This window comes from Garra rufa, chromosome 4 (assembly GCF_049309525.1).
Source record: "Garra rufa chromosome 4, GarRuf1.0, whole genome shotgun sequence".
Classification (NCBI taxonomy): Eukaryota; Metazoa; Chordata; class Actinopteri; order Cypriniformes; family Cyprinidae; genus Garra; species Garra rufa.
Window position 1 is genome coordinate 36,844,770 of NC_133364.1, and position 25,140 is coordinate 36,869,909.

A 25,140-nucleotide genomic window follows, 5' to 3' on the forward strand; every position below is an offset into this window, starting at 1 on the left:
TGAAGGGTTAACCACAAGGCCCAAGATTCTTTCAAAGCATTGACGGCAGGCTGATAATCGAACTTTGACTGATGATGTTTCAAACAATCGGGAATATCAGTGAGCTTCATTTGCATGGGGTCCTGTTTTTCTTTCTCTGAGTAATGCCCATCAAAGTCCTTCAGCAATTTACAAAATGTGGAGAATAGACCTTCCTTCAGGTTTATCTCAACGAGCTCATCACTTTCCATGTCGTGGATTCGTTTAATTTCATAATCCTCTCTTAGCTGCCGCATGATTTCTACAGACTGACCTTGGTAAGCAGGTGCGAGATGATCGCAGTTCACAACCATCTGGACCATCCCAGGATTGCCTTTTCGAGACGTGCGACCAAAAATTTGTTTCTCCACTCTTCGGTTGTGTGGAAAGTGAGTAAGAAGAACAAAAAGACCACCACACTTATTCACACTTTCATCAACCTTTATGTCTGTTCCCCGTCCTCCGAGATTTGTAGCAATGATGATTCTGCCTGCGCAGAACTTCTCTCTTTCAATGTTGTGCTTCTCACTGATTGTGTAGAGAATAATCTCTTCTGCCTTGAATCTGCCTTCATCTTGTATTTTCTTGTATAGTTCATCTGCTGTTTTAACATCTTCGCAAATTACCAAGACAACTTGTCCTCTCTCTGCTACTTTCCATGAAGTTTCAGAAATTGTTTGGATCCATTGTTGAGTGCCACCTTTCACCTGGATGACTGGTAGCTCTACCACCCTTTTATGTCGATGTGCAGGTACAGTGTAACTTGTTGCTTTATAATGTCTTGCCAGAAAGTCCTGATCTGCTTTACCTCCTAATGTACCAGAAACACCAAATATACCTCTCCCGCTTATGTACCTTTTGAAGTAATGGAAATTTGACAAGTAATTTGTCACAGTGGATATCGGTGAAATCGCAAGTTGGTGCTTAAACTCTAAAAATTGCTGCAGACCATTACCCCACTTCTTGTTTTTCTCCAACACACCACTTGCTTTGAAGTCCACTGGAATTACTGCATTATACTTGTCTTTGTCTTGACTGCTGGCGACGTCTCTTTCAGCAGCCGGTGAGGTGCAAATCATGTATTCTCTGCCACGTGTCATCCCGACAGCCTTTAGTGCATTCTCCACAAATACCGGTAACTGATTCTCAACGTAGCTTTTCAAGAAAACAGGGATGATAATGAAGTTGGATTCTTTGGATGTCTGGAGGTAATCTGAGTACTTGATGGATGACTTTATTGTGCTTACAGTTGCATCAATGAGCAATTTCTCAGACATGATTTCACATGCTAGTCCTTCTTCCAGCAGTAGCATTCCAACTTTCAGGTCACCTTGTTTTTCCTGAGCTTCAATACATCTGGCTTTCTTGTTCTCTAAAGAATAGCACTTAAATACTACACTGTTTTCCAAGACCTCCTCAAATATTCTCAAGAGATCGTACTGTTGTGAAACTCCAATTTTTTTCAGAACTTCAGACAATGCTTTGGTCATTCTGTCCTCATTCCCATCACCTTCATTTTCTTCCTTACTCTCAGCTTGATGTATCATTTCAATATCTTCGTGGGTGTAGAATCCTAAAGTCACTCCGGGCAACAAGATCTCATTTGCAGAAAAGTTTGCTGATGTTTCCAATCCCATAACAGCTGCCGTTGCGGCTTTATGTAAGTGTTGGATCCTTGTCGCCCATTTTATCTCCCCTGTTTCAAACATTTCAACTGGTTGGCAACTGGATATCATGGCCCATATGTTGGAAAGCACTTGTTCCACATGCCTAAATCCACTAGATTCATGGGATAGGAATGTTACTTGAACTCCATTATCCAAGGTCATATAGTCCACTTCATCCACTATTACAAGCTCAAACTGTCTAGTATCGCGAGTAGTCCTCTTCTCAAATTCTTGTTTAAGTGTGTCTGCTGCAAAGGCTCCCACTGTGCCATATACTATTTGTTGCCTGTAAGCATTTTTAAGACATTTATCTTGTTCCTCTGGTGAATAGGCACTAGAGTAACGTGGGGGTACTACAGATGAGGTGATACCAAACATTTCAAAAAACCTTTTCCACTCTTCTTGGTCTCGTCGGGCGAGAACCGGAGAGCTTGTAACAATGTCCACTTTTGATCCACGAATGGCCACAATTGTTGCGAACATGGCTAAGATACAGGACTTGCCCTCACCTGTGCCAATCTCTAGAAGACATCCCTTATTTTCTGTCACTTGTGCCAGAAGAAGTAAAAGCAAAGATGCTAGTTGTGTAAGTCTTGGAAAATAGCCTTCAATCTTCACATTGTCTTTTGTGATGATTGTTGAGCAGTCTTGCACTGCTATTGACATTCCAATTAATACTTCTTTCAACAGGGTGACATTTACGTTTGTGAAATTAAGAGATCTTATCTTTCCTTTCAATTCGGCAATTCGTTCCTTGGTAAGGTCCACCAATTGATATTTTGGGAGTTCTGACTCCATGTATCTGAGCACATCCTTCAACAGCACCAGGACTTCCTCTGGGCAGTTTGCTTCACAAAGTTCCTTCACAATTATGTCAACATCTTTTTCTTTGTCGTTTTTTATTTGCTCTTGGAGAAAGTTTAAAGGTTTTTCAGTTGTAAGAGCAGAGAGAACGAGGATACAGTCCAGGTGGTAGGTTTGTGCTGCGTGGAGAACTGAATCGAGCTGATGGCATTTGATAGCTGGACTTCTGCATAGCAAAAGCATTATTTCTGTTGGTGTCCAGATCCTGTTGAACAACATTTGACCCAAAATGTCCCTACTTTGTGGTGAAAGCTCTGAGATTGTGTCAAGTACATTTAATAAAATGCGTTCTGCCAGAGTTGGACTTGTGACATGAAGCTGCTCCACCAAACCTAAGAAAAAGTCATACTTCTTCTCCCAGCCAAGTGGCTGATCTTCATCATATTTAGCATCTTCAGTGCTACTGTGCATAATGAACAGTAAAGATGCTTCAAGAACTGTGAGCTTCTCTGTAAGAGACAGTTCATTGTATCTTACAGCATTATCAAAGGTAAACTGAGACCATGCTGAAAGGTTGTTTTCTCTACAATATTGAACTGCAAGTTCATTCTGGAGTATCTTGATCCTGCTCCAAATCTGATAGTGCTCTATCTCTTTATCTTCTGTGACCTGATACTTCAATAAAAGATCTTTGAATTTTTCTTCAGCATCAATTACCTACATAAATACATGTGAAAAACAAAATTGGGTCTCAGTAAAAAGTTATGCTTTATCATTCACTGTATATACAGGTGCACCTCAATAAATTAGAATGTTGTGGAAAAATTCTTTTATTTCAGTAATTCAACTCAAATTGTGAAACTTGTGTACTAAATTAATGAATGAATTCACAGACTTAAGTAGATTAAGTCTTTGGTTCTTTTAAAGGGACCTGTTATGCTCTTTTACAAAGTCTTTATTTTGTTTTGGGGTGCACTAGAACATGCTCTCATGATTGGTGGTTTGTCTACGCCGGTTAGTCTACAGTATGCCGTTCTAAAGCTTGGAAGTGCCAGGATTATTTTTAATATAACTCAGATTGCATTTGTCTGAAAGAAGGAAGTCATATCCACCTAGGATGCATGGAGGGTGAGTAAATAATATGCTACAGCAGTGTTGGTCCTATCATCAGCCTGCGAGATTGCCGATACATGATATTATCATTATTACGCTAATTTATTTAATTATTTACATGCCCAAAACCAGCCCCTGCATAGAGTAGTGAAGCTAGTGGTCTACACGGTATGATAAAAAATCTCTTACCACACACTGCACACGTGAAAAAGCATAATAGGACCCCTTTAATTGTGATTATATCTGCTCACATTTAACAAAAAGCCACCAATTCACTATCTCAACAAATTAGAATATGGTGACATGCCAGTCAGCTAATCAACTCAAAACACCTGAAAAGGTTTCCTCAGCCTTCAAAATTGTCTGTAGTTTGGTTCACTAGGCTACACAATCATGGGGAAGACTGCTGATCTGACAGTTGTCCAGAAGACAATCACTGACACCCTTCACAAGGAGGGTAAGCCACAAACATTCATTGCCAAAGAAGCTGGCTGTTCACAGAGTGCTGTATCCAAGCATGTTAACAGAAAGTTGAGTGGAAGGAAAAAGTGTAGAAGAAAAAGATGCTCAACCAGCAGAGAGAACCGCAGCCTTGAGAGGCTTGTCAAGCAAAATCGATTCAGGAGTTTGGGTAAATTCACAAGGACTGGACTGAGGCGAGGGTCAAGACATCAAGAGCCACCACACACAGACGTGTCAGGAATTTGGCTACGGTTGTCGTATTCCTCTTGTTAAGCCTCTCCTGAACCACAGACAACGTCAGAGGCGTCTTACCTGGGCTAAGAAGAAGAAGAAATGGACTGTTGCCCAATGGTCCAAAGTCCTCTTTTCAGATGAGAGCAAGTTTTGCATTTCATTTGGGAAAAAAGGTTCTAGAGTCTGGAGGAAGGGTGGAGAAGCTCATAGCCCAAATTGCTTTAAGTCCAGTGTTAAGTTTCCACAGTCTGTGATAATTTGGGGTGCAATGTCATCTGCTGCTGTTGGTCCACTGTGTTTTTTGAAAACCAAAGTCACTGCACCCATTTACCAAGAACTTTTCAAGCAGTTCATGCTTCCTTCTGCTGACCAGGTTTTTAAAGATGCTGATTTTATTTTCCAGCAGGATTTGGCACCTGACCACACTGACAAAAGACTCAAAAGTTGGTTAAATGACCATGGTGTTGGTGTGCTTGACTGGCCAGAAAACTCACCAGACCTGAACTTCAATCTATGGGATATTGTCAAGAGGAAAATGAGAAACAAGAGACCAAAAAATGCAGATGAGCTGAAGGCCACTGTCAAAGAAACCTGGGCTTCCATACCACCTCAACAGTGCCACAGACTGATCACCTCCATGCCACACCAAATTGAGGCAGTGATTAAAGCAAAAGGAGCCCCTACCAAGTATTGAGTACATATACAGTAAATGAACACACTTTCCAGGAGGCCATCAATTCACTAAAGTTTTTTTTATTGGTTTTATGAAGTATTCTAATTTGTTGAGATAGTGAATTGGTAGGTTTTTGTTAAATGTGAGCCAAAATCATCACAATTAAACCAACCAAAGACTTAAACTACTTCAGTCTGTGTGCACTGAATTTATCCACTACTTTTCCACTACATTCTAATTTATTGAGATGCACCTGTACAGTAACGTTGCTCAATTTCAATTAAAGTCATACCTCGTTCCTCTCAATCGCAGCAGCATCATCCTCTATTTGCTGATGGAGAACATGTGTGCGTTCATGATGTTGCTCGCGACCTCTGAAGTTCTGTTTTTCACGAAGTCGTTCAGTCGCTCGAGAAAGCTTGAGTCTGGACGATTCACTTTCTCTGTCCAGCTCCTGTTGAATCCTTTGCTCACGTTCCAAACGTTCCAGACGTCTTCTCTCCTCTTCTTGTTGCCTCTGTTTTTCATCTTGTTCAATTTTTCCTGTTTAAAGACAGCATCTGTGGTTAGATGATCTTGGGAGTCAAGGGTGTATCACATTACACATCTACAATGGTGCAAGAAACTGTAACTGATAGGTAGAACTTTATAGTCTAACCCAATTTCACCTCTCTATTGTCGTTCTGATCATTTTAAGGCACAGAATGCACTCCAAAGGCAAGGCGCATTAACTACACATTTGGTCAAAATTGAGTTAAGGCTTAAAATGGACTTTGTGACAACTGTTTTGTCTTGTGGCAAAGTCTCCTGGTTAAATTTTGTCCCAGAGAAACAAAAGTGTTTCAGAGAAACAAGAGTGTCAACATGTTTGACTAGCTGGCGTAAAAACTTTAAAGGTATTTTTCTGTTTCAGTGTTGGCGTAGTTACTGCACTTTGCCTTTGGAGGGCAGCACAGGCCTGCAGAGTTTAGTTAACCCTGCTCCAACACACATATTGGTCATTTCTATGTCATCCCCTGCTGAAAAAAACTCAGCAGGCTGGTTTTAGAGGGTGTTTGGCCACTTTAAACTAGCTACTTCCAGTTTAAACCAGCTAAAATCAGCCAACCAGCCTAGGCTGGTTTTAGCTGTTTTTTCAGCAGGGCCTACAGTGACTTTTCTGTCTCTATGATATGAAATGGCTTAAATTATATATTTAGGATTTTTATCACTTAAACAGAGATTATAGACATTAAAAATACTATTTTGTATTTTACACACCTTTTATTGAAATATGCATTTAATGTTACCATGTCCTCAGTGCCAAGTAATCAACTTCCACAAGAAATATAAACCATGAAATGATAAAAACCTCAAAATATTTTAAATTATGTTATAGACTAGGCTAAAATGCATCTAATCATACATTAAAATCATAATTTTCTTATTTTCCATGTCCCTAAAGTCATATTTTCTTTCTAGCCTTCCAAAATAGAGGACAAATCCATTGAGACCATTTTTATAAAGAGATATTTTTTATTTTTCCTACTTAAATTCAACTGTTACAAACTGAGGTAAGCATCGTATCTCATTCCTACCTTTTTTATTTTTGTCTTTTAAATGTTATCACACTCTTAAAGTTCCACCCTGTTAGGCTACAATATAGAGAATTTGGTAACACTTTATTTTACGGTTTCTTTACTAGTTGCTTATTAGCATGCATATTAATAGAATATTAGCCATTTATTAGTACTAATTAAGCACATATTAATGCATTATTCTACAAAACCTTATTCTACATCCCTAATCCTACCCAATACCTAAACCTAACAACTACCTAACTAAATATTAATAAGCAGCAAATTAGGAATTTATTGAGGAAAAAGTCATAGTTAATAGTTAATAAGTGTTCCCTATTCTAAAGTGTTACCGATAATTTTTGTAAAAATTGTACACACATCTGACTTAGTTGTAAAAAGTTATGTTTATCTGTAGACGGTTAGAGAACGAAATGTTGATAGCTCAAAATGTTCCACCCTGTTAGGTTTATAAATGTGAAATGTGAATGTGAATCTAACAGGGTGGAAATTCTAATGGAATAAATAACATTTATTAAGTACAATTTCTTGATATAAATTTTAAGAGATGGGAACAAGACTAATATCCTAATTACATGTGAAACCCACAGAGAGAAATACACTTTTAAGTGCAAAAAGTTATTACCAAATGTTTGCCAATCAGCCAGGCAATTAGCCAAACTAGACTAAAAAAAAAATTGTAAAGATAATGATGATTTAAAGAGAGATAAATTTACAATATTGTCAAAATTGAGAAAACATGAGTATCAGGAAGAATATGCAAAGACAGATCTTAATTTGAGATACACTTTCTAAGACTAAACTGAACTAAACAAGATCCCAAGTACTACACCACATACAGTGAACTCCACAAATATTGGCACCATTGGTAAATATGAGCAAAGACAGCTGTGGAAATAAATCGTTTATCTTTTTGATCTTTCGTTCAAAAAATTCACAAAATCTAAAATCTAAACTTTCATTGAAGTGAAACAATTTAAAAGTGAAACAATTTAAAGTGGGGGAGAAATCTCATTGTGAAATAAAAAAAACAACCTTTAGTTCACATCGGCCACAATTATGTCCTTTTCCCAATATAACAGTTCTACGTTTTCTCCTATAATGCCTGATGAGTTTGGAAAACAGCTGGCAAGAGATTAGAGACCATCATTTCATACAGAATAGCAGATATTTGTGCTTGTTTTAAGCAAAAACTAACAAACTTTGTGTTTGTTTTTTGTTTTTTTCCAGAAAACAAGACATAATATCTTACGGAATTTTCCTTGTCAAGTAAATGCATCCTGATTCAAGAATTCTTAGATATTTATACTAGGAAACAAGACAAAAATACTAAGTTAGAAAACAAATTTTTTGCAGTGTACTTCATTTTGTCCTCAGTGACACATTTTTGTGTTTGTTTTGGATCATTATTGTCCTGATGGAAGATCCAGTTATAAGATTTCTAAGAGAGGCTGTCAGGTTGAGATTTTTATCTGTTGGTATTTGATAGAAACCATGATGCCATGTATCTAAACAACATAACAATTTCTGTTGATTGGAACTTCTTAATTATTACACTGATGGTGGGAATGGGGATTTTCAATGCTTTAGCTCTTTTCATACAGCTGCTCTCTATTTTGTGAAGCTCAGAAATCTTGTTCCACAAATCAGAACTATATTTATCTCCTTGTGATGGATGATTAAGGGAATTTGGCCTTTGTGTTCCTCAAATTTATAATTCTGTGAAACAGAAAGTCACGACTGGACAACTTGCTCCTTGTCACCCTGGTGTGCTAATAAAATGTAAATCTGAATTAAAATAAACCTCAGATATTTTTTTGCTCAATAAAATTGAGAGATGCCAATAATTGTGGCCAATGTGAATTGGAAAAAAATATTTCAGAATGAGAACTTTAATGACCGGTTAGAATTTTGTGAATTATAAATAAAAGATTTAAAGGATAAACAATGACGATTTATTAGAGAAAAAAAACAGCTGCCTTTGCTCAAATTTACAAAGGGTGCCAATATTTGTGGAGGGCACTGTATACCCCTAGAACAACTAATATTAAAGATCTTATAGTAGAATATTGGTACAAAGATGATCCAGAAATAAATGGAATATTTAACAAGGAGCCATTAATTACAAAGGGCTAGCCCTAGTGATAAAAACAGCATAGGCTGGTTGGCTGGTTTTAGCTGGTCAGCAGACTGGTTTTAGAAGGGTTTTGGCCACTTTTCCAGCCTAGCCAGGCTGGTCAGGCTGGAAGACCACCAGCTAACACCAGCCTGGGAGACCAGCTAAAACCAGCTAAGACCAGCCAACCAGCTTAGGCTGGTTTTAGCAGTTTTTTTCAGCAGGGAGAGTGGTAAAACCCTGTCCTATCCCAGATAGCATATGTATGTCTGCAAGATGTCTGTTAAAAATCTCTTGATCTGGAAAGCATCTGCAGTGTACAGAGGTCTGGCAGACATCTGTAAGATGTCAGTTTTACATTCATTCTAATTCATAAACATCTTAAAGACATCTAATAGACGTCTATTTGACATCTGATAGATAGACGTATTGCAGATGAGCAAACTACGTCTTGCAGATATAAACGCAGACGTCAAATAGACGTCTCAGAAATGTATGTGTGCTATCAGGGGTAAAACCCTGTCCTATGAAACAAACAGAACTAAATATTACTACAGCTCAAGCTCCCTTGGTAATTTTAAACAACACACACAAGCTAAAAACATGGATTTTTCTGTAATAGAACAGCAAAGAGGACATTTTAAATGGGATGTTCAACAACCACACATGGGTGTGATGGTTGGGGTGCAAATACTTTAGAATGTTTAGTATATGTTTGCAGGAACTTACCGTAGTTGGGACAGTAACGGGTGCCGCCCTCTGAGGTGCAGTGCATCAGAATCTGGGAACGGTCGTCGGTTTCCCTTAAGATAAAAAACGTGTCGCCTTTATTGGTGTTAAACTCGTACGAAAAACTATTCCACGAGTGATTTTCATATCTGACATGGATGTAGCGATGGATTAACCGGGCCTCCTCATAGGATGTTGTGCAGCGAGCACCAATGTGTGTATACTGTAGAGCACAATTATACATCAGTTTCCATCAATAAAGCAGTGAAAAAAAATGACACGTAAATACAAACTGATATTGTTGTGAGATATTACTTCATGATGGAATTAGAATTAGAACTACACAATTAGAATATAGAATTTCATAAAAAAGAAGTGTACTGAAGGCACAAAACATCCTTACCCCTTTGTCCTGAGTGGCAAAGTACCAGGTATAAGGAGTCTGATTGACGACTGAAACCTTGGCACCCATGGTTCTGGATATTCTATTATGTTAAAACTTTAACCTTGGTCAATATTTAATAGTGATGGAAGACAAATAAGATAAATGTAAGAAGAAGACAACATATTAGAAAACAGCAACCACCAGAATGGTATTAATTATAACTAAAGTAAAAGAATAACCTGATTTCATTCCTGTGTAGAGAAGTCCATGACTGTGAGAAGAGTGAAGTAGATCATGCCGTAGATCTGCTGCTCTTTATAAACTGTCCATCAGAATGGGAGGACAGAACAGAAGGGGGCTGAGCTTAAGACTATTAAAGATAAATAAAATAAATAACTAATCTTGTTTAATCAGTTATCGTATGGTAAAGTCTTAAAAAGAAACCAAGAGTTAGGTATTATCACGGGTGACTTTAGGTGTGTTTTGTACTTTGTACTTACAGTTACAAGTGATAATATTTAACCCCTGAGTTCTTGTTTAATCTGTCATCATACACTATACACAATGTATAACTCATACACAATATTTAAAGGATAACTATTGCCAAAATGCAACCTGGGCTGTTTTTTTTTTACTGTAAACGAGACAAACTTATATCTAAAAGCATAATTACGACAAATGAGACGTTTTTGAGATTGACCGTGATTTCGTTTTCTGGTCAATGACCGGTGAATGGGAATACTAGGGGCATAACTTTGAGCGCATCAAAATCGATATTTTTACAACACTAAGAAGGCTCGACACACCATGAAACTTTGCTCGAAGTATTGCCTGGGTCTCTACACATGAACTCCAGCATTGAGAACATTGTTTGTGTACACAGAGTTTACTTGAGTTTTTGTCGATCTCCGAATGCGAGGATGGATAGCTCCTAAAGCATATTTCCATATAAATGCACGGCTAATTCGTTGTTTTGTTGCAAGTGAAAAACAATATTAACCTTCTAGTTGTAAAAAGAGCCTCATATAAGCCTAATATTTCGTCCTATGGAGTCCATTCATTCGCATTCGGAGATCGACACTTCTTGACTGGCAAGACGGCTGCGAGCAGAAACACAAACAGTGAAAGTGAGTTGTTCAAAACCTTTCTTTTTAGTAAACTCTGTGTACACAAACAATGTTCTCAATGCTCGAGTTCATGTGTAGAGATCCAGGCGATACTTCGAGCAAAGTTTCATGGTGTGTCGAGCCTTCTTAGTGTTGTAAAAAATATCGATTTTGATGCGCTCAAAGTTATGCCCCTAGTATTCCCATTCAGCGGCCATTGAAAACAAAACGAAATCACGGTCAATCTCAAAAATGGCTCGTTTGTCGTAATTATGCTTTTAGATATAAGTTTGTCCCGTTTACAGTAAAAAAACAGCCCAGGTTGCATTTTGGCAACAGTTATCCTTTAACTCCTTGGTTTATATACTATAGTGTTTTAAATCTGATTAATGAAGAACCTAGGAGTTAAATATTATCACTGGCAACTTTAAGTGTGTGTTTTGTATTTTGTACTTATTAAGGACCATTTAATATAAATTTCAGATAAATCTCACTTCCACTTTCAGGAAATGTCTATCTTCAGACTTGCATGTAATTACACATCTCAGTTTATAGAAAACAGGAACATAAAGAAGAGAAATCCTCAAACTAAGAGTTCGGGGTTTTCAGAGAGTTCACAGAGAGTTCAGTACAAGAAGATACCCAGATAGCACAGGTACGTCTGCAAGATGTCTGTTAAAGATCTCTTGATTCTACATTCTGATTCAAGAACATCTTAAAGACATCTAATAGACATCTATTTGACATCTGATGGGAAACGTCTAATAGATGTATTGCAGATGAGCAAACTACGTCTTTCAGATGTAAATGCAGATGTCAAATAGACGTCTCCGAGATGTACGTGTGCTATCAGGGTACACTATAACATAAAATAAAATGCCATTAAACTAATTTTAAAATATGAACGTTTTCTAACAAACTGTTTTTGTCCTTTTCAGAAAATTTTCTTGCGCTTTTCAAAAAGTTCAGCCATTCATGTTGGTCCTCGCATTACTCTGATCCGCAGTTCTTTTTTATCTGCGGCTCTGATGAGATTTCTAAGTCCATCCTGAGATGAGTCTTGTCTGATTCACTCTAATTCACACTCTGGGTGAATCTTAAGTTTGCAGGTCGGGAGCAACAAGCCGTGAAGGAACTCATTACAGTTTTCTCCAGAAGTTTGAGGTTATTGGCTACATTTAAATTTTTATTGTATCATACTAAAGTCCAAAAGACAATGAACATCTGATTTGACATCTGATAGAAAACGTCCAATAGTGCAGATGAGCATGCCCTGATAGCACACGTACATCTCAGAGATGTCTATTTGACGTCTGTATTAACATCTGCAAGACATCTGCAAAACATAGTTTGCTCATCTGCAATACGTCTATTGGACGTTTCCTATCAGATGTCAAATAGATGTCTATTAGATGTCTTTAAGATGTTTATGATTTAGAATGAATGTAAAACTGACATCTTACAGACGTCTGCCAGATGTTTGCATACAGCAGATGCTTTCCAGATCAAGAGATCTTTAACAGACATCTTGCAGACATACGTGTGCTATCCTGCAGATGTCTTGCAGATGTAAATGCAGATGTCAAATAGACGTCTCTGAGATGTACGTGTGCTATCAGGGATGAGTGCTATCAGGGTAGCGACTGCCATAAAAGTATCAAGGATGAGTGCAAAACTATTTTTTGGGAGTCTAAAATGACCAAACAATACTAGAGGGTTAAGGATATGGGAAGGGGGGGGACTGGGGGGTGTGGGGGAGTTTGGACACAGCCGAGGTCAACCAAGGCAAACAGGAACTAAGACAAGAAAAGAGGAACAAATTCTATGCAGAAAAATGGTTCACAGGTTCACTTTAGTAGAATGTATTACAAAATCTCAACAACAATCTAAAACGAATAAAGAGTGTGCAAACAGGAGATTTTGAGTTACGTCACAAATGTCTACAAACTCTTCTGTAATTAACTAACATCACCGTATTTTGGTTTCTGGCATATTATTAATGTGTGTGTAACAACATTCTACAGTGAATCCATATAAACTATGTCCAACTATTTAAAACAGGGGTTCCCAACCTTTTTTTACTTTGGGGCCTCTCTCTGGTCAATTTTTCAAGGCCCCCCATGCCTGACTGTACTTCCGCAATAAAGAGAAAAGTGTTTATATTTAAACCTTTGTTATTAACCAAAACATTTGTTTTGCCTAAATATTCTTCTACTTCATGTTATAAAAAACCCTCAAAATTCAAACAAACTTTAAATTAAAGCTATACTTTATAACCTTAAAAGAAAGCCTCTGCTCAATCCTAACTTAAAAAATAAATCATACATATATACATACAGATTTAAAGCTCTTGAATTCTTTACTTCATACATTGTTTAGAACTTCAGAGTACTTTTTCTTAAATAAGTGAACCTGGAAAACCAAAAAGGACAACAGGGAGATGCCAAAAGACCACTCACTAAAAAGGCCCCTTTAAACTTGATTCAATTGATGTTTGTATCCATTAAAAAATAAACATACAAATTAGCGATACAGCAAATACATTCTAAATCTGTTAAAGCCTCACTATATCCTCCTTTATCGGTAAACATCCATGATAAAATACTCACAGGACATTAATTTGGACAACTAGGCAAATGTATTAATATTTCACGCAAAAATACGATAGGAATCAGAGCCTCGAGAATCAATAGTGGACTCATGCGTGCCTAATGTACGACTCTGACATAGACGAGTATTACATTTCAGGCATGCGCAAGTTCATTATTGACGGCTGAAGGTCTGGAATCCATGGCAGCTTTCATTGGCCAAGGCTCGCCCATAAGGCCTTAACCGACATGTCAAACAACCAATCACAGTTTGTTTCATTCAGCGTCATGTTTCAGGGTGTGGAAAGTCCCTACAACAACAGACTGGCGTGCAACAAGTCAGTCTTTAAAATAATAACCAGCATTGAAAGTTAACAAAGAAGAGAGAGAACAAGCAGAAAGTTAGTAATTTGTTGCGAATATGTAAAACAACAATGGCGTCTGCATAAGCACCTCTTAGCTTTATTTCACAAGGGACCATGTCCAATTTTAACATAAATGTTTCCATTTCATGCATTGTACCGAATTTAGCCGATGGCTAATTTTCATTCGCAGTCCCCTGGCAGGTAAACATACGCAAACAACATAAAACACCATACACATACAGTACAAATACACTAATACTTATACGTCTTCTATCAGGGCCACAAAGAACAATAAAAATGACATTCCGATAAAATTACCGTGTCAGTGTTTACAGAGTTAAGTTGATTTTAAATAAGATTTCAGTTTAAGTTTAAAAATATCAATTGATGTGCACATCCTTGTGTCTTCTGGTAGAGTATTTCAATGAGTAATAGCTTTCACAGAGAAAGACGATAATCCAAAAGCAGAGTGACGAAAAGGAACAACACAATCACTAATAGATGATCTAGTAGATCTTACAAAGTGTGCAGAACGAAAATGCACAAAATCACTTAGTATGGAGGGGGCCAAACCATTTAGAATTTTATACACCATACATAAATTTGAAAAAAAAAGTCTAAAGTTATCAAAACTCAAGAAGTTGTATTTCTCCAAAACCCTACAATGATGATGTTGGCTAGGCTTTTTATCAAACAGTTTCACCTGCTTGACCCCAGCATGTCAGACAATATGAGAAATGAGAAAAGATTGTAGCATGCATGAACATCTTAGCTTCATCAGTGGGAAGACATTGTCTAATTTGTTTAAAATTTACCACATTGTATTTTATAGTCCTCACCATTTTCTTTACATGTTTTTTTAAAACTAAGATTTGGGTCCAGTGTTAAACCAAGGTAATTAAACTCAATAACAATTTCAATCTTTTCACCTTTTATAAAAATATCTGCATTGGAACAAATGTTAGTTTTAGAGAAAAACACCCCTTTTGTTTTACCAGTGTTCAGGGTGAGACACGATTGCTCTAACCATTGTGTAATCCTTTCCATAGCATTATTTAACTTCTCAGCTACTAACTCTACATTTCTTGCATGTGTAAAAATAACAGTATCATTAGCATACATTTGCAATTGTATCCCTTCACACTGCTGCGGGAGATCATTAATGTACAAACTAAATAATAAAGGGCCTAGTATTGATCCTTGAGGTATGCCCATTGTACAGTTTAACCCTTTCGGTGGTGAGTTTAAAATATTCTAGTGGACCCCCGAGAGTGAGTTTTTTTTAAGCGACCGTTATTTTAGAACGTTCGTCCTTATTGTTTCCATGGCGATGCGTCATGCTTGTCACGTGACACAACACAGACACAATAACACTGTATGACAGATAGATCGCTTTAATTTCGTTTTTCCTTTTTTATCCAGAATACTCACACACTTGCTTACCATGCCATGAACTATCTAATATTCCGATTTACAAATATGTGTGAATTAGTATGATTCGTCGTTTAAAACCCTATGTAAATTATCTGGATGGTGATTTGAAACGTGAGATGGGCGCGGCCATGTTTGTTTGCGCTGCAGTTCAGAGAGTCCTGTCAGCCGCGTTTACATCACGTACATTCATCCGTTTCTCCCGAAATACATGCAAGTAAGTGGCTGGTGAACTAGAAGAGGAATAGAGTGAACCTTTTAGTTACTTTGCCTATGTGTACTGTATGTGATAAATAAAACACATCGGCAAATTATATTTGAATAGATGGTTATTTGCTGCTTCCATAGACCTATGTGTGTATTTTACAAACTCTTAATGTCTCGTTTTACTAGTACTTATGTGTATTTAAATGTCTGAAACCTAAAATAAGCGTTATGTGGTTAAAAACACTGCATAGTTGTGATTGTATGACAAGTGCAGAGCTCCGCCGTCTCTGGCTCAGCGCCAGCCATCGCGCCAAAGCGCAGTTTGAATTTGTCAGCTGCGTGACGTCACCGAACGTTCTAAATCCCATATGTGGGACCGTACTCCCAGGGGCACAGAAATTAGAATCCCATATGTGGGACCGTACTGCTCAAAGGGTTAAGTTTTTAGAATGAACCCCTTTAATTTTTACACATTGCTGTCTATTTGATAAATATGAGGAAATCCATGCTAAAGCCTGAGATGAAAATTGAAATTTAGATAGTTTAGAAAGAAGAACATTATGATTAACCGTGTCGAAAGCTTTACGTAAATCTATAAATAGATTCCACCTTTATCAAGCCTAGATCTTATTTGCTCTGTTAAATGTAAAGTTGCTGTTTCAGCTAAAATGATTTACTCTGAAACCAAATTGCATACAATGTAAACCAACCTTAGCTGTGTTAAGATAAGATGTCAGTTGTTCAAGAACTACCTTCTCAGCAACCTAGGAAACTACCAGCAATATGCTGATAGGTCTATAATTACTAACCTCAGAGTAATCCCCACATTTAAAAATGGGAGAGAAACAATGGTTTGCTTCCATGCAGTAGGTTAAACACCTTGTTCAAATGATAAATTAATCAGATGATAAATAACATGAGCTAAAGTATCTTTATGAGTTTTAAGGAATTTAGTATCAAATTGATGAACAACCCTACATTTAGTATTTCGAAGTGAACTGATAACTTTGTTAACCTGCATTTCACTAGTCACGGCTAGGTTAAAACTTTGTCCATCAACCTCAGATGGCAAAATATATCTTTGGCTTTTGGCAAATTTATCCCCTAATTTGTTAATGTCAGGATTGTGCCTGTTCTGTTCAGTGTTTCCTAGTGTTTCCCCCCTCACTTGAACTTCAGTTGGTTTTTCCCTTTGTCTTCCCCTGTTACTCTGTGTCATTTGGTTTGTCCCTATTAGCTTTGATTTTGTTCACCTGTCTGTAATTTGCTACACCCCCTGCCACTTCTATTTAAGTTGTTTGTTTCCTCAGTTTCAATGTCAGTCGATAATGTCTCATGGTGTTTGTTCTGCTCCTCGGGTTTTGTTTTGTAATGGTTTTGTTCCCTGTTTGTTTTGTTTATAGTTTTGTAAATAAATAGTGTTTATTGGATTTCCTTCTCCTGCATTTGTTCTCCTGGCTCCTCCTCTCCCCCGCACATCGTGACAGATCGACTGACAAAATACAAGAAGATGAACCGGGCTGAGGACCTCCTTTGGAACTTGCATCAAGGTGAGCGTTTGCTGGAGGAATATGTGGAGGAGTTTTTGAGCGTTTACCATCTGGTGGGATGGAGTGACAAGATGGTTAACGCATGTTTCCAGCTGGGACTCAAAGATGATAGTTTGTTTAATTTGATTACTCCTAGTGATTGCTACCGTCCCGTAGCAGATTTTGTAAATTTTGTTCTTGATTTATGTGATTCCCCATTCCAAGTCATGGTGGAGGATGGTAATCCTCCTCCCATCTGGAAACATGCAGTCACCCCATCTCACCAAAAGTCAAAACCCTCCGCATATCACTCTAGCGACCTTACTCCCTTGTCCCCCACGTGTCCCCAAGTCCTCCTAAGCCCCACGATGGTCCTCAGCCCAGTACCTCAGGCTTCCTCTCCGCACTCAAGCCCGTCAGCCGCTAAGCCAGTGTCAGCTCACAAGATGGCCGCCGCGTCAGCTCACAAAATGGCCGCCACGCCAGCCAGCAAGATGGCTGCAACGCCTGAGTCTGCCAGCAAGATGGCTGCAACGCCAGAGTCTGCAAGCAAGTTGGCCGCCATGTTATTATCTGCTCTCAAGATGGCTACCACGCCAGAGTCTGCACGCAAGCATTTCCGAGTTCCCGGCCAAGATGGCCGCCAAGCCCGAGTTCCCGGCCAAGAAGGCCGTCAAGCCTGAATCCCTGGCCAAGATGGCCGTTGTTCCTGAGTCCCTGGCCAAGATGGCCGCCAAGCCTGGATCACCGGCCAAGATGGCCGCCAAGCCTGAATCCCTGGCCAAGATGGCCGTCGTTCCTGAGTCCCTGGCCAAGATGGCCGACGTTCCTGAGTTCCCGGCCAAGATGGCCGATGTTCCTGAGTTCCCGGCCAAGATGGCCGCCGTTCCTGAGTTCCCGGCCAAGATGGCCGCTGTTCCTGAATCCTCGGCCAAGATGGCCACCAAGCCTGAATCCGTGGCCAAAATGGCCGCCGTTCCTGAATTCCCGGCCAAGATGGCCGCCAAGCCTGAGTTCCCGGTCAAGATGACCGCCGTTCCTGAGTTCCTGGCCAAGATGGCCACCAAGCCTGAGTCTGCACCCAAGATGGCGACCGCCAAGTCAAAGTCTCCGCTGGTTCTGCCCAGCCTTCCAGAGTCTCCGCTGGTTCCGCCCAGCCCTCCAGTGACTGCGCCGCCAGAGCGCCCTCCAGTGACTGCGCCGCCAGAGTCTCCGCTGGGGTCGTCCAGTCCTCCAGAGCCCGCTCCTCAAGAGCGCCGTCCAGAGCCCGCTCCTCAAGAGTGCCATCCAGAGCCCGCTCCTCAAGAGCGCCGTCCAGAACCCGCTCCTCAAGAGCGCCATCCAGAGCCCGCTCCTCAAGAGCCTGCATGCCCTCCAGAGCCGGAGCTCTCTCCTGCGCGCCCTCCAGAGCCGGAGCTCTATCCTACGTGCCCTTCTGTGCTCTCCTGGGTGGACTATACCCTAGGTTCCCCCAAGAAAATTTTGGGGGGTGGGCTACTCCCCTGATCAGCCATGGCCACCTGGACTGTATACTCGGCCATGGCCACCTGGACTGTATACTCGGCCATGGCCACAGGGACTGTATACTCGGCCATGGCCACCTGGACTGTATACTCGGCCATGGCCACCTGGACTGTTTACTCGGCCATGGCTTCCTGAGCACCCAGATCCACCATGGCCTCCCAGACTGTTTACCCGGCCATGGCCTCCGGAGCTCCCTGATCCGCCCAGGGCGCCCACCCTCCCTCCTCTATGGATGTTATTAGGCGCGAGACGCGCCTTCGGGGGAGGGGGGGGGGTAATGTCAGGATTGTGCCTGTTCTGTTCAGTGTTTCCTAGTGTTTCCCCCCTCACTTGAACTTCAGTTGGTTTTTCCCTTTGTCTTCCCCTGTTACTCTGTGTCATTTGGTTTGTCCCTATTAGCTTTGATTTTGTTCACCTGTCTGTAATTTGCTACACCCCCTGCCACTTCTATTTAAGTTGTTTGTTTCCTCAGTTTCAATGTCAGTCGATAATGTCTCATGGTGTTTGTTCTGCTCCTCGGGTTTTGTTTTGTAATGGTTTTGTTCCCTGTTTGTTTTGTTTATAGTTTTGTAAATAAATGTTTATTGGATTTCCTTCTCCTGCGTTTGTTCTCCTGGCTCCTCGTCTCCCCCGCACATCGTGACAGTTAACAGAATTAATAAAATAATTAATAAAGTAGTAGCTATAGTATAATCATCTAAAATACAATGTCCTTGAACTTTAGGCCCCATTTACACGAAGGGAAGACGCAGATATTTCCCTGCGGTTTGGCCTCTCATTTACACGAAAACCCCGTTTTTATCACAGAAAACGATTATTTCTAAAAACTCCGGCCAAAGTGGATAAATTTGAAAACGCTGTTTTTACGTTGTAGTGTGGACTGTGAAAACGGAGGCTTTTGAAAACGATGACGCATATTTATAGTCATGTGACGCATATTGTACCAATAGATAAGATATATACCAGTAATTGTGCCTGTGCTATTCACTGTCACACTGCTGCTAAAGAGATTTACCTTGTACACTCTCCAAATTCCAGTCCTAAAATGATGACAGAAAATTTACTCACAGTTGCTGTCCTGCAAAACATGACGACAACTGCTTTTCAGATAAAATAGGAATGAGCGCGATATAGACACCTCAGTGGATGATGAGATATTTCCATAAATTGTCCTGCCAGAAGAATTGCGTGAAAATTTATTACGTCTGTATAATTTTGGAGGCTTTACGCATACGCAGTAAGGCGAATTTGATGTTTTCCTACGTTTCAGTGTGGATGAGAAACTTTTGGAAAACGCTTGGAAACGCTAGTGTGGATGGAGAGCGTTTTAAAATGAAAACTCCGTTTTCAAATGTATCCGGATTAATGTAAACGTAGCCTTAATCTTAAAATATCTTGGAGAAGTTGTCTCCTTCTGTAAAAGGTTGTTAACATTTTTCAAGATCAACTGGCCATTTCCTTTTGCCTCATTCAATTGGTGAAGATAATAATTTGATTTAGCTACTCTCAGCTCTCGAACCACCCTATTCCGGAGTCCTTTATAACAAAGCCTAACTAAACTAGCTATTTCCTCATTAAACTCTGCTAGATTTGCTTTAGGTATACAACTGAAGACTTTAGTATAAGTTGCAGCGTTATTCCTAAATCTATTTTTGGTCAACTTCCTAGCAAGCAAGGTTAAATTATGATCAGATAACCCAGTGATCAAATTATAACTCTTGATTATCCTTTCAGGTTTATTTGTAAATATTAAATCTAACTGAGTCTTGGATGATTTAGCAATTCTTGTGGGTCCTTTAACTACCTGATTTAAAATATATTTGTCTGCAATAGTTTTTAATTTTTTTCTCTTAAATTTGTCTTTCCAATTCAAATTAAAATCACCCAAAAGAAATAACCTTTTTGTTATGATTATATTCCTTTAAAATTTCTGTAAGTTGTTTATAAAATATATCATTTGCAGAGGGGGGTCTGTACACACATATGATAATAAATGACATTTGGGGAGACATTTATTTTCAACCCTACAAGCTCCAAATCATTGACAGAGTTAAACACAAGACGCTCACACTTCATACTATTTCTCACATATATTAACACTCCCCCTCCCCTTCCCGAGGATCTGTCACGTCTAAAACACTGATATCCAGGTATCATAAACACACTTGGAGAAGATAATTGATGCAACTACGTTTCAGATATGCAAAGGAAGTCCAAATTTGAATTCGACAGTAAATGAGACAACTGTTCATTCTTTGAAGCAATGCTCCTGATGTTCAAGTGTCCACCAAAAAGTCCTCTAGGTTTCACATTCGGGTCCCACAGAACCTTCGCGGGATATACAGTCTGAAAAATTCTACATACAGTCTGCTTGGACACACTTCGCTGTTTGACGGGCCAAATTATGCCACTGGCACTCACCTCATCATGAGACGCTGCCAAAATCTTCCACAGGTGAGGCTCAACGCCAGAGTCCAGCTGTGTTCTTGGGTTAGTCGGACCCGGATTTAGTTTAACATCCCCAGAGAGCAACAATAAAATGAGCAAAAGCCCATAGTCCTTTGTGATGGCGCAACAAAACCCCGCTGTCTAGCGGTGCATTTACGCGCCACGATGTGTCCGTAGTCCAAAACACACTAATAAATTGCGGAGTATCCAAACAGGTTGTGATGAAAACTACCAGCACCAGTAGGTAACTGGAGAAAACCTGGATGTAAGCAGTATTTCGCCTGAGCAACATAGCTACTGGGGTTCTTAGAGCACACCTGATCCACGTGTAGAGATCTAACCACAGCACGTACCAGCAGAGCAGCCGTAGAAAATAGTAATAAAAATGTTTTTCATGATTGCAACATTTAACTCTGCAAATAAAATATAAAGTGGCCTCTGATAAGAGTGTATTAAGACAAAGAAAACGGCCAGCCAGATGTAAAAAAAAGTGGAGTCGCAGCACCTGCCAAGATACGACACCACGCCACTGCCGCCATCTTCGAATCGAAGTCAAAGTCGAATCGAAGAATTTATTCCGTCACATATGGTAAAAACTAGAGACCGAAACAACCTTTTGATGGATCTGAGCAGATTCCACACAAAAATTCAAAGGACCCTCTTTTTCGTAACCGGTATAGACAAAACTAAGGCGTTACCTTTTTCCCAAAAATCAAGTTGGATGCCACCACCACAACTCTTACCTAATGAAATTTGGGATTTTTTTGACAAAAATGTCACAGATCTCCAAACTTTAATGGCTCATCCCTCCACCCTTACCTCCAATCTAACACCACAGGAAATTGAAGCTCTAGAAGACCTTTCTCATAGAAAGGACATTGTGATTAAACCGGCAGATAAGGGTAGTGTTATAGTAGTCATGGACAAACCCCAATATGCGCAAGAATGTTTCCATCAATTACAAAATACAGATTTTTACACCAAATTGGAGGCACCCATTTTTACAGACTCAATACCCTGCATCCAGCAAACAGTACAAACATTTTTGGAAGAAAGATAGCTTCATAAAAAGCAGGCGGATTATCCGACAGGAGAACAAATCTCAAGATCTAGACGCTTTTATATTTTACCTAAAATTCATAAACCACGAGATACATGGCCCACCCCAAATATGCCTCCAGGCCGCCCCATAGTCTCGGACTGTGGGAGCGAGAGCTACAGGATCACGGAATTTATAGATTTCTATTTAAATCCCCTATCGACCAAACACAAGAGTTATATTAAAGATACATACGACTTTGTAGAAAAGGTCAAAAAAGAACAAATTCCTCCCCAGTCTTCCCTATCCTCCCTGTACATGGACAGTTTGTACACGAATATAGAAACTCCATTGGGATTACAAGCTGAACAGGACATTTTCAACCAACATCCTGACCCCTCCCGACCAGATGAAGCACTACCCAACTTATTGGAACTCAGCCTTACTCGTAATGACTTTAAATTCCATGGAGAGTATTATCTCCAAACCAAAGGTACGGCCATAGGGAAGAAGTTCGCCCCCGCATATGCAAATATTTATATGCCCCAATGGTTGGAAACAGCATTTTCCAAGTGTTCGAGACTACCAGATTACTACTACAGATATCTGGATTATATATGGGGGATATGGGATCATTCCTACAGATCCTAAATAACCATTACAAATCACCAATGACCAAACCATTGACTTCCTGGATACTACAGTTTTCAAAGGACCAAATTGTCCTGTCACACACCACATAGACCTAAAAGTTTTTTCAAAGAAACGGACACACATGCAATACTGCACTATAGGAGGCACCACCCTCGCCACACTTTCAGAGAAATAGTGCGATCTCAGTTACTAAGATTCTCAAGAATTTGTACTCAAGAATCAGACTTTCAGGAAGCCAAACAAATTCTTTTTAAGGCTTTACGAACAAGGGGCTATTCAAGAACAAGATTACAACAAATATACAGAGAACATTGTAAAACCGGAACAGATACTACCACAAGACCTACACAAAGCAATAAAATACTAGTCCCCACTACTTTCACTTACACACCAACGTAAGTGGCTCTAACCAAACAAATCAAAAACAACTTTCTACAGACCTTGGCTTCCACTCATACTGGACAAAACATAACTCTTCTAGCCGCTTACAAACGGAACAAAAATCTGAAAGATTGTTTAGTCAGGAGTCAACTACCAACGAACAAAGACAAAATAAAGTTCAAAACAACACCCCGTATAATTAAACCAATAGGACAACAAGTAGCATATTCATTGCCAAATATCCCCCTGAACACAATGAACTGCGTTTATGTTATTACATGCAAAAATGGAAAAAACAATATGTAGGACAAACAAAGAACGCCATAAGAACAAGACTACACCACCACAGATACTGCATTCGCTCCCGTACAGTGGATCCAAGGAACAGGACTTTAATAGACCATTTTCATAGACATGGACTTGAAAATTTGCTCATTCAGGGTCTTGAACACAATGTAAAATGGACTGAAAAGCAAAGAGGTCGTGCAGAATGGTTGTGGATAAAAAGACTGAACTCCAAAGTCCCTAATGGCCTAAACGAACGGGCAGGAGGAAAATAATGTAATCATATTACATTTTGTATATAGTTTTCTCCTTAAGTGCTGTTGCACCTATTTAAAAAAAAAAAAGTGCTGGGAAAGGTGTATATGATGACGAAGGAAAACAAAGGGTAACTACCCAACTGATTTCCAGATCTGAACACCTCCCTGACGAATTTATTGATTGATTTATGAATTCTATGATATGTCTACATAGACTACCAATCTTAAACCACGGGGAATCCTTAACCCTAAGTCTGACATAACCTCTGCACAACGACTTTCGTAATACAGTACTTAGTATTAAATATTTCGGACTGGTCATCAAATTTTCAAACTAATTACAAATATAGGTTTCAATCATAGTAAGGACTTATACAAAACATTATAACCATTGATAAAAATTTTTTTTTAAAAATTACAGTAATACTAATCTTGATACAACAGATTATCTAGTACCTTGATACTTGTTTAATCTTTATCTTATTAACGGTTTCTACAACTACTTCTAATTCTTAATGTACCTAACCTAACACTACTCCTAACCCTAAGCCTAAACCTAAACCCTACACCTAAATCTTTCTTACTAGTGTTTTTTTTTACAACTACTCCTAATACTAACACTATCCTAACCCTAGGGGAAAAAAATAAAATGGAAAAAAAAAGATTAAAAAAAATAATTAATAATAATTAAATAAATAAATAAATAAATAAATAAAATAAAATAATAAAAATTTAAAATAAAAATAACCCATAAAAAGTCCGTAGACTTCACCCCATGATCTCGATGGTCAAAAATCACCAAGGCTGCCCTTTACAGTTCAAACCTCAGTTTTCGATGTTTGTTTTTCGTCGTCAAATATGCGAGTTGACATAAGCTTTTGAATCGTCATCGACTTTTACTGTGGATATCGACAAATCAACTTGTTTCATCGACTTTTACCATCATTTCTCACAAATAGACTTTCGCCATATATTTGTGTCGTAGGGTTGCCGTCAATGCATCAACATAAAGACCAATGAGAACCAACAGAACCCAATGTAAAGAGATCACTTTCTCATCAAGGGTGAGACAAACACAAAACGTATAGAGGATTATGGGTAAGGAGCAAATGATTTAGAGTAAAAACCTTAAAAACAATTTCATTAGAAATACGAGTCCCAAATAGGACATCAACTATTACTATAGTAATGGGGGTTCGTGCCTTCCCATTTTCCAGTGCTTCAGGATGTAGATCGGAGTACCCTGGGGTTTCCTTGGTCCCGTCGGGGGCCCCGGTCTATGGAGGGGTGGTGATGCGTTCGTGCCTAGTCTTAGGCCGGGACGCCCGGATGTGGGCTTTGGTTCCCCGTATTGCGTATTCCTGACTCCACCGGGGAGCGCCAGGTCAAGGGGGAGGTGGCGATGCGTGCCTGCTCCTTGTCTGGGACTCAGCTGATTTGTGCAAGGAACCATGGGTACTTGGGGATTCGGACCCCTTTGGCCCTAACGGAGCCCTACTCGTATCCAGAGTAAGCCCCAAGATGAGACCATTAGACGCAGACTCTTTC

The 25,140-nt window shown here is 39.4% G+C and overlaps 1 protein-coding gene across 1 annotated transcript in view; it reads left to right on the forward strand.

Annotated features, from left to right (window-relative positions):
- Window positions 1-25,140, forward strand: part of LOC141333945 (uncharacterized) — a 140,862-nt gene that overhangs the window by 17,419 nt on the left and 98,303 nt on the right. The gene's annotated exons all lie outside the window — the stretch shown is intronic.